Below are 10,618 nucleotides of genomic sequence, written 5' to 3'. Positions count from 1 at the left end.
TTTTAGGCTCTACTACATAGTAACTCCAATACCCCCATTACATAAATAAATTTTTATACTATTATTTGTCTCCAGTAAATACTCTTCATATCAAAAACAATACAATAGTATCAGAGCAGAGAAATAAGACCTGCCACCCATGACTGGGAAACAGTCTCATGACATACACAATTGAGCCACATCCTCAGGTGTATCTGTTAGGATAATTTTAGCTGCAAGTATCAAAAAACCTTACTCCAGCTGAAGTCTATCCCAACAGGGCTTAGCTGAAGACCCACGTCATTGGAAACACCTCACAGAGTAAACATGTGGTTCTATTTACTCACAGAAGTATGTATTAGATCCATGGGAAAGAACCCAAGGCAGAGCTTCAGAAAATATGAAAGACCTAATAGTAGATTTTTTTTATCTTAGGTATTGGCATATCCCATACTACTCTAGGATGTGATTGCTTAGGAGTGAATGTAATTTGAACTTATTCATGGTTAGAGAGTGTCTGCAGTTGAGAACCAGGCACATCCATCTACTCTGATCCTGAACATGGCTCTAAAGTACATTGTTTGAAGAAAACAGACCCCAAAGATTACAGGTGGGGAATGTTTTAAGTAGTTCCATACCCAAGTGGAGATCAAAGAAGTCCAACTAAAAGAATTGTGGATGGACATGACAATGATAGATTAAGCAAAAGTTATTTTTCAAAGGTCTATCTTGAAGATTATTTCTCAAAGTTTGGAGGAACTAACATGATTGGCTGTGGAAGGAATCACACATGTGAAATATCTTAAAGTAACATTTTATTGACATAATTTTGCCTATGTTACACATAATTAAAAAAAAAAACCTTTACACTTAAAAAAAAGACTCACTCCAACTGGCATGAACAATAAGAATTATTCTAACCATGAGCACTGGATAACACAAGGGGAAGTCCAGAGGCATAGTGGACTTTAGAGCGATGAACTCAAAGTCTCACTTATATTATCAAAGCTCTTCCTACATTTCATCCTACTATCTTCATTATTCACTTCATCCTAAGGTCAGTTTTCTTTCTGTTTCCAAGAAGTTGTCAGTAAAGGCTATATGCTTCCCTATCAATGTCCACTGGAAGGAAGAAAGCACCTTTTCCAAGCTATCAAAGAAATGCTTTTTCTTTTAGACCAACTGGGACAACTTAAGTCATATGCTTAGTCCTAAACCAATAACTGATGCCAAAGAAAGCAATGGGTTGATTGGCTTAGGCTTAGGCTGCTAAACAATCATTTCCAAGAGGGATGAGACACATGATTGGTTTTAACTAACCAAGAACTAACCAAGAACTCAGCAATTCTGCAAACTACAAATGGAAGAAAAGTGGAGTGGATTTGGCAGGGGTAAACTATAATTAATGTTCATAAAGCAGGTAATATTTAAAAGGATCTTTAGAGCACAGAACTGTTGACATAATTTTGACACCTGCTAACATGAGTCTAAATTTGAGAGTACACGCAATCATTCCAATGACTTACCTCTAAAACTGCTGTTATTAAATATGCAAAGTGTCTTGGACAAAACGTCTGTAACACCCACTGAAGATACTTCTCTAAAGACATTCTTACGTGAAATGCAATCCTTTCTCCTTCCTTCAAAATAGTCAACTTACTGACTTCACAACTATTTAGCAGGAGAAAAAGCAGATAAACTTGAGCATTCCTTTCCTCTTGGTCTCCTTTAGAAAGCTGTAGAGTATTATTTTCCTTTTGTATTTCCGTAATTTGGTTAGTGGGCTTCTTTTTTTTCCTAAGCTGATCACTATAGATAAACATAAAATCTCTAAATAGATTTTCCTAGTCAGTTAACCATATTCTTGGGGGAAAACATAAGGTAGAATCATTATTAAAAAGCATTCTCAGTAACATACATCTCTATTATGTCAGTGTTTTGCCAAAAAAAAATGATTGATAGTAAAATCCACTTAATTTTTTTTCTTCACAGAATCAAGCCATCTGCCTCAAAGTACACCACCAGCCTCTGTTAGATGAATTCACACATTTTAAAGCCCCAGAGTAACCATTTGAATGGAAATTGGACACTTCTTGTCATTTAGGAAGCTTTTTTTTTTTTTTTTTTTTTTTTTTTTTTTTTTTTTTGCTGTACGCGGGCCTCTCACTGCTGTGGCCTCTCCCGTTGCGGAGCACAGGCTCCGGACACACAGGCCCCGCGGCCATGGCTCGCGGGCCCAGCCGCTCCGCGGCATGTGGGATCCTCCGGGATCGGGGCACGAACCCGTGTCCCCTGCATCGGCAGGCGGACTCTCAACCACTGCGCCACCAGGGAGGCCCCTAGGAAGCTTTTTTAAACTGGAAAGGCTTCTCGTTTGTTCAATTAAATGTGTGTGTATGCAACATACTTTATGAAATTTATCCCAAAACAGCAAGGGCTGAAATAATATTTGAAATAGATGGCACAGCTGTTGTATTTCAAGAGTTACCCATGGACATAGATGGAGACATTGAGGGAACTCTGAAGTGCAAGTCAAAATATTGTACAGTCAAAACTGTCAACCACAGCCATTAGAGATGGGTCCACACCTTCCCTAATGGAGGTGTGTGGAAAGTGCAAATATTTAGTCAAGTGGAACTTATATGCTTCTCTGGATGAATTCTTTTCTTCTCAGTTGAGCTTTAAAATTTGAGAATGCTGGATCTGCTGCCTTGGAGTTTTCTCTCTCTTGAATACTATTTGAAAACAGAGCTACACACTGCAAGTATTGGGTATTCCCAAAGTATTCCCAAGCATTCCCAAAAGAATGTCAAATAGTTGTGTGTGCATAGCAGAGAAAGCAAAATAGACTGTTTAGACCTGGAGGAGCAGATGGGGGAGGGAACCCAGAGATAGTTCTCTATGGCTCTAGTTTTGTAAGAGAGGGAACAAAGGCCAAAGAAGGTTAAGAGTCATCACTTGCATTCCACAGAACTGCTCTCCTCAGACTCATTCCAGGGCAACTTCCACCACAGACACTGCTTAATTAAAGGAAAAGAAAGGTTGCGTGCTTTTGAATTTTACTTTATTTTATCTAATTCCACTTTGATTAAGAGTGTCACATCTTTTTTTAAAAAGTCATAATTTTTTATAAAGCAGATTTAGAATGACAAAGTAGAGATCAATTTTTCTTAAAATTGCTTTAAGGTAAAAAAATTTCACAAAAATGGAAGTATATATGCTTTAATTTCTGTAAACAATGTGTGTGTGTGTTAACAGGATATTTGGCCAAATTTTTCATTTTACATTAATCACGTAGACAACTTGCAGCTTTAAAAAAAATGCTAACAATTCTACATCTTAATCTAATCAAGTGAGTAATAAGTTCTGATGCAAAATTCTTGAATTCAGAATTCTTGAGTAGGTGACATACATCTGAGCAAACATACATACACACACACAAAATGCATAAACAGTAACTGGGAGGAAAATATTTCCACAGTCACAGCAACAATTCTTTTTAAATGCATCATTGTCTGGGGTTTGAAAGTTCACACCTTTCCCTCTCACTTGTGGTTTTATAGACATGAGTGTTGAAAGCAGATGCCTTTAGTTTATTTCAGGGAGAACCCTGAGCTACTGAAAATGACAAATCTCAGCAATCACATTTAGGCTCCCATATTCTTCTATGTTGAAAAGAAATGGATAAAACCCTTAATAAGAGAAGCAGCAAATAACTAAGCTTATCCATCATCTTCTCTGCAGTAAGAGCTAATGAAACAGAAATGAAACCATGTCCATCTTCAGAGGAACTTTTCCCCAAAAGACTATGTTCCTATACTTCAGTGGAGTCCTCGTGAAGAGAGCAAAGTGATTTTCTAAAACATCCTTGGGTATTCCAGGGACAGAATAAAGTCACAGTCTGACATGTCAACCTTCTACCACATTTCTAAGCCTATCTATACAACTGGAGCAAAGGAAGAATTAGGGCAACTTCAGGTCACCTCAGCAGAAAGTCCATTTAGGCCTGAACTACCCCAACAACTGGCTCATTTACCACCTTTACTTCACCAATTATTTCACCATAGCTCTTGTGAATACATGGTGTAGCCCAATCTTTGTTTCCCTGTAAATCAGAGCAGTAGTTCCTAAAAAGCAATAACTGCACATAACTAACGGGCACTGACACTCATGCTGGGGGTGGGGGATTGGTCTCCCCAGAATAAAGCTCCACTTCTCTACCTTTTGCTCTCAGAGGAAACAAAGAAAATTCCCAGTGCCCTGAGAAGTTTCTGCCTCCCTGATTCCATTATATAACCTTTTTGACAAGTTTCTGTAAAGGATTTTAAAATCAGAAAAGTTCAAACACATTGATCTTAAAATTTCTTTTAAGCTACTGACATTTCCTTTCTCACATAATAAGTGGTGAAAGCCAGTCAACAGCTCAAGAGTGTTTGTTTTTCATTGATGTGGTCATGTGTTTAAAAAAGAAAAAAACTCACTGAAATTCATTTCTATAAAGTTCTACATTAGAATGTGTGAGTCATCCACACAAACATACACATTCATTCATATACCCATTAACTGGGGAAAGAGAGAAAACGAGAATTTGACTTGGAAAAAATCAGCACAGCAAACCTATACCTCAATCATTTTTAGCATTTCTTTCTTCCATGGGTGTAGTAGAAGGTCTTCCCAAGGGTACCACGGACAGCTAATCTACCCCATGTTAACTGCTAGAAGCTCTAACCTGATGGGCAGGGAGCTCATCCTAAGGTAAGAGAACAACCAGGTGCCCCATACCATGTGGGGTCACCTGCAACTGCATGTTGCAAAAGATGGTCTGAGATGCTGAATTATACAACATTGCTCAAGGTATCTTAAGACTAACTAGCCCTGAGAAGCAGTGAGAAACTGAAAGAGTGAGCTAAATAAAAGAGTTTTACACAAGGACCTTTATTTATGAGAAACAAACAATGAGGCCCTATACTAGGCTCTAAAGAAAGAATGAATAGATAGATGGGGAGAGTGCCCATCCTTAATCTGTTTGATGACAGGAGGAAAAACAAGGACCCCTCACTATGGAGAAGAAAAATGCCATCAAAATGAGTGTGGTAAATTCCCCAAAACCTATGAAAGTCAGAGTGATATCAGAAGGGCCACAGCAGCACTGATGGCCATAACCAGCTGATAAAAGAATTTAAGCTTCCAAACAAAATATATAGGCTGCCATATAAGATTAAAATTGTGTTTCTTTTTTCTCTACTATGCATTTATAAGTTGTCTAGTTCTATTTCTTCAAAGCATGGCCAGACTTCCCTACACTAAGACCTTCTCTTACTTCTCCACAGACCCATGCACCCTTCATACGGCAACCTCCAACCTGAATTATGTGTGATTATGACAGGTGTACTTTTCTATAGGTGAATTATACCTCAATACAAATAAAAACACAGCAACCACATACAACAAACAGATAGATGAACTAAGTCAAACCACAGCTAATCAGGTCTTCCGTTTCTGAGGAAAACTGTGTGTTTGTTCAATGACTTCTTTTCAGCCTCCATTTTCTAACATAAAAAGATATACCCTTCTCAGAACTAAAACTGAGACCTCTTGCCCAGAGATCCCTTCTTCTAAGCCTACTACACTATGAACACCACCATCCCACATGGAGCTATGAGCCATTTGTTCCTCTGTTCCTCAATCTACCATTTTCATGTCAGGAGTTGGCAAATGCAATTTAATAAGACTCAAAATTATTTGATTCTAACACTCAGTTTCATTCTTTGATTTCAAACAAACATGAGTTACTTGGGCCAAGTTATTTCATCTTAATTTCGTATATGTTTTAAATATCTTACAAAGTATATCACTCTGTTTTCTCTAGTTTAAACAAAAAACTCCCCTTCCACCCCCACACTCATGCACACGATCCTGTATAAGTTAACAAGTAAAGAGCCAACTCAAAGTGTGCTTATGAATGGAAATCTGAAGCTAACCAAAAGTAAATAAAAATATTATGATCAGAAAATTCATTTGGGATCACTCAACTCACAATAAGTACATTAAATAATTTCTTAAAAACAAACATCTCACTCCATCTTTCCAATCAATGCCACTCAATCAAATGCATCATTGCATGTATACTTATTTTCCTCTATACATCTTGGATGTCTTTGGCTTTTAAAACGGAAGACAATTTCTTGGCAGCAAATGGTAAAGTTCCATATGGCTCCTGCCTATTTTCTTTTTTTATTTCTGTTGTATTTAGGATTCCTTCCCATAATACAAACATGATGAGACTGAAAGTTTTCTGAAATCATAGCTGGTATTTTAAGAAAACTTACTCTTGATCTTCTATCACTAGGCAGCATAACTCAGGCATAAATTGTTGATCAAAGTTGGCCTAAAATTTTAACCACCTTCTTAGGCAATTGTTTCTCCCCAAAGTAGAGTCTAACTTTAGGAAGTGTTCATATGTAAAGGCAATGCATTATAAATTTCTCCACATTTTAGAAAATAAAATAACTTATTTTCTGGTAAAATTTATTTTTAAAATGTTTTCAAAGTGTATGGCAGATAATGGAAATTATTTAACGTGGAAAATAGCTTGTAAGGGACAACATCAGTCTTGAGAATGTGAATGAGACAAATATATTTAAAACTCTATTTTCAGAAAAACTTTAAAATTCCAATTTATCCCAAGATGAGAAATTTGAATATGCTTCAAGACACAAAATTATTTTTTCTACCATTTTCACATGTCTCTCCATGAGCTCTTTCTTGAATCAGTCTGATCATTAGTAGGGAATCTTCATCCTCATCACTCAATCACAGATATTTTCCCAACAGACCAAGGAGCTGCACTCCAGGTAAAATCTGCTAGTCTTCTTTATGTCCTTCAGACTTTTGTTTTTGAGACCACATACTTCTCTTTCTTTCCCTAAATCTCTTTAACTTTGACTTGAGACATGACTCTTTTTCTATTTTTTTTTAATTGAGGTAACATTGGTTTATAACATACCACATCTTCCTTATCCATTCATCCACTGATGCACACTTAGGTTGTTTTCATATGTGGGCTATTGTAAATACTGCTGCAATAAACTTAGAGGTGCATATATCTTTTCAAATTAGTCTTTTCATAGTCTTCAGATAAGTACCCAGAAGTAAAATAGCTGGATCATGTGATAGTTCTAGTCTTAATTTTGGGGAGAATCTCCATACTGTTTTCCATAGTTTCTGTACCAATTTACATTTACAGTTACATTCCCATCAACAGTGTATCAGAGTTTCCTTGTCTCCATACCCTCTCCAGTACTTGTTATTTCTTGCCTTTTTGGTAATAGCCATTCTAACAGACATGAGGTGATATCTCACTATGGTTTTGATTTGAATTTTCCTGATAATTAGTGATGTCAAATATCTTTTCCTGTGCCTGTTGGCCATCTATATTCAAATCCCCTGCCAGTTTTTTTTTAATCAAATTGTTCTTTTTGTTGTTGAGTTATATGAGTTATTCACATATTTTGGATATTAACCTCTATCAGATATACCATTTGCAAATATATTCTCCCATTCATTAGGCTGTCTTTTCATTTTGTTGATGGTTTCCTTTGCTGCACAGAAGCTTTTTAGTTTGATATAGTCCCATTTGTTTATTTTCCCTTTTATTTCCCTTGCCTGAGGAGACATCCAGAAAGATATTGGTAAGATGTCAAAGAGCACACTGCCTATATTTTCTTCTAGGAATTTTATGGTTCTGGGGTTTATATTCAAATTTTCAAGCAATTTTGAGTTGATTTTTGTGTATGGTGTGAAAGTGCTTTAGTTTCACTCTTTTGCATGTGGCTGTCTAGCTTTCCCCAACACTATTTACTGAAAAGACTATCCTTTCTCTATTGTACATTTTTTGCTCCTTTGTTATAAATTAATTGCCCATATACATATGGGTTTATTTCTGGGCTGTCAACTCTGTTCCATTGATCTCAGTGTCTTTTTTTTTTTTTTTTTTTTTTTTGCTAATACCATGTTGTATAGGTTACTATAGTTTTTTAGAATAATTTGAAATCAGAAAGTGTGATACCTTTAACTTTTTTTTTTCTCAGGATTGCTCTAGCTATTCGGGGTCTTTTGTGGTTCCATAAAAATTTTAGGATTTTTTTCTTCTATTTCTGTGCAAAATGTTACTGAGATTTTGATAGGGATTACATTGAATCTGTAGAGACTGCTTTAGGCAATATGAAGATTTTAACAATATTAATTCTTCCAATCCATGAGCACAGAATATCTTTCCATTTCTTTGTATCTTCTTCTATTCCTTTCAAGAGTGTTTAAGTTTTCATTGTACAGGTCTTTCATCTCCTTGCTTAAATTTATTCCTAGGTATTTTATTCTTTTTGATGAAATTTTAAGTGGAATTGTTTTCTTGACTTCTCTTTTTGATAGCTCATTATTAGTGTATATAAATGCAACAGATTCTGTGTATTAATATTATATCCTACAACTTCACTTAATGTATTAGTTCTAATAGTTTTTTGGTGGAGTCTCTAGGGTTTTCTATATATAGTATCATGTTATCTGCAAATAGTGATAGTTTTACTTCTTCCTTTCTAATTTAGATATATTTCATTTCTTTTTCTTGTCTGATTGCTGTGGTTAGGACTTCCAATACCATGTTGAATAAAAGTACTGATAGTGGACATCCTTGTCTTGTTCCTGATCTTAAGAGGAAAAGCTTTCAGTTTTTTTTACCATTGAGTATGATGTTAGCTGTGGGTTGTCATATATGGCCTTCTTATGTTGAGGCACATTCCTTCCATACCCATTTTATTGAGTTTTATCATAATGGCTGCTAAATCTTGTCAGACGCTTTTTCTGCCTCCTTTGAGATGTTCATGTGATTTTTATTTTTTATTTTGTTAATATGGTGTATCATGTTGATTGATTTGTGGATGTTGAGCCATCCTTGCATCCATGGACTAGATCCCATTTGATCATGGTGTATGATCCTTTTAATGTATTGTTGTATTTGATTTGCTAATATTTTGTTAAGGATTTTTTGCACCTATATTCATCAGCAATATTGGCCTGTAATTATCTTTTTTTGTGTTGTTTTTCTCTGGTTTTGATATCAGGGTAAATGCTGGCCTTGTAAAATGTGTTAGGAAATAGTCCCTTCTCTTCAATTTTTTGGAAGAGTTTGAGAAGGATTGGTGTTAATTCATCTTTGAATGGTTGTTAGAATTTTCCTGCAAAGCCATCTGGTTTTGGACGTTTGGTTTAGGGGAGGTTTTTGATGACTGTCTCAGTTTCCTTACTAGTGATCAGTCTCTTCAGCTTTTCTACTTCTCGTGATTCAATCTTGAAAGGTGGTATGATTCTAAGAATTTGCCCATTTCTTCTAAGTTGTCCTATTTATTGGTATATAGCTGTTCATAATATTATCTTATAATCTTTTGTATTTCTGTGGTTTCCATTGTAATTTTTCTTCTTTCATTTCTGATTTTATTTAACTGAGCCTTCTCTCATTTTTTCTTAGTGAGTCTAACTAAAGGTTTGTCAATTTTGTTTATCTTTTCAGAGAACAAGTTCTTGGTTTCACTGATCTTTTTCTATTGTCTTTTAGTCTGTGTTTCATTTATTTCCACTCTGATCTTTACTATTTTCTTTTTCCTACTAACTTTGGGCTTTGTTTGTTCTTCTTTCTCTAGTTCCTTTAGTTGTAAGATTAGGTTATTTATTTGAGATTTTTCTTGTTTCCTGATAGGCCTGTATTGCTATAAACTCCCATTTTAGAACTGCTTTTGCTGCATTCCACAGATTTTGGTGTGTTTCATTTTCATTTACATTTGTCATCAGGTATTTATGGATTTGTTCTTTGATTTCTGCATTGACCCAATAGTTGCTAAGTAGCATGTTGTTTAATCTTCACCTATTTGTGACATTATCAGTTTTCTTCTTGTAGTTGATTTCTAATTTCATTGTGTTTGCAAGAGATGCTTGATATTATTTCACTCTTCTTAAATTTGTTGAGACTTACTTTGTGTTCCAACATATGATCTCTCCTTGAGAACGTTCCATGTGCTCTTGAGAAGAATGCATTCTTATGCTGCATTTGAATGGAATGTTCTATATAAATCTATTACATCCATCTGTTCTAATATTTTAGTTTTGGCCATTTTTCCTTGTTGACTTTCTGTCTGGGTGATCTATCCATTGTTGTAAGTGGAGTGTTAAAGCCCCTGCTAACATTGTGTTACTGTCAGTTTTTCCCTTTAGGTCTGTTAATAATTGCTTTATATATTCTCTTTTATTAGGTGCACATATATTACTGACAGTTATGTTTTCTTTCTTATGTTTCCCCTTTATCATAATATAATATCCATTTTCATTTCTTGTTACCTTTTTTGGCTTGATGGTCTGACATGAGTATGGCTGCACCATACTTTCTTTTGGCCTCTATTTGCTTGGAGTATCATCTTCCATTCCTTTGCTTTGAGCCTATATTAATCTTTAGAACAGAGTCTCCCAGAGCCAGCATATCATTGGGTCTTCTTGGGTTTTTTTTAATCCAGCCAGTAACTCTGTGACTTTCGATTGATGAATTCAATCCATTTACAATTGGAGTGACTGTTGATAAATGAGGACTTAGTAC

General features: G+C 35.5%; 1 non-coding gene across 1 annotated transcript; it reads left to right on the top strand.

The window, feature by feature from the left end:
• The first annotated feature begins 239 nt into the window (after positions 1–239).
• Positions 240–368, top strand: LOC132491480 (small nucleolar RNA SNORA18). The gene has a single exon (XR_009532696.1). It is a non-coding gene; the product is annotated as a small nucleolar RNA SNORA18 (small nucleolar RNA).
• The last annotated feature ends 10,250 nt before the right edge of the window (positions 369–10,618 follow it).

Source organism: Mesoplodon densirostris, chromosome 5, assembly GCF_025265405.1.
Source record: "Mesoplodon densirostris isolate mMesDen1 chromosome 5, mMesDen1 primary haplotype, whole genome shotgun sequence".
Classification (NCBI taxonomy): domain Eukaryota; kingdom Metazoa; phylum Chordata; class Mammalia; order Artiodactyla; family Ziphiidae; genus Mesoplodon; species Mesoplodon densirostris.
This window is presented reverse-complemented; position numbering and strand designations above follow the sequence as displayed.